At 45.0% G+C, this 331-nt stretch overlaps 1 non-coding gene across 1 annotated transcript; it reads left to right on the top strand.

The window, feature by feature from the left end:
- The first annotated feature begins 125 nt into the window (after positions 1-125).
- trnav-aac (transfer RNA valine (anticodon AAC)) lies at positions 126-198 on the top strand. Its single transcript has one exon. It is a non-coding gene; the product is annotated as a tRNA-Val (tRNA).
- The last annotated feature ends 133 nt before the right edge of the window (positions 199-331 follow it).

The following is a 331-nucleotide window of genomic DNA, read 5'->3' as shown; positions in this document are numbered from 1 at the left end:
ACACGCGAAAGGTCCCCGGTTCGAAACCGGGCGGAAACAATAGGTTTTGTCGACCGTGCTAATTCTTTATTAAATACTAATATCGCTCTAATTTCCGCTATTTCCCCGACCGCAAGAAGTGTGTAGTTTCCGTAGTGTAGTGGTTATCACGTTCGCCTAACACGCGAAAGGTCCCCGGTTCGAGACCGGGCGGAAACATTATTGTGAGAAGTAGATGGTGATTATGGGATTTCTGATGCCTGATTGGGGCCGATGTGTCTCACATGTACCAGTGTTGTTGAACTACACAGAGGTTTTAACAAAAATACACTTGATTTGTATAGCATCAACA

Source organism: Seriola lalandi, unplaced genomic scaffold, assembly GCF_002814215.2.
Source record: "Seriola lalandi dorsalis isolate HSWRI2012SDOR001 ecotype SW California unplaced genomic scaffold, Sedor1 jcf7180001998670, whole genome shotgun sequence".
Classification (NCBI taxonomy): domain Eukaryota; kingdom Metazoa; phylum Chordata; class Actinopteri; order Carangiformes; family Carangidae; genus Seriola; species Seriola lalandi.
This window is presented reverse-complemented; position numbering and strand designations above follow the sequence as displayed.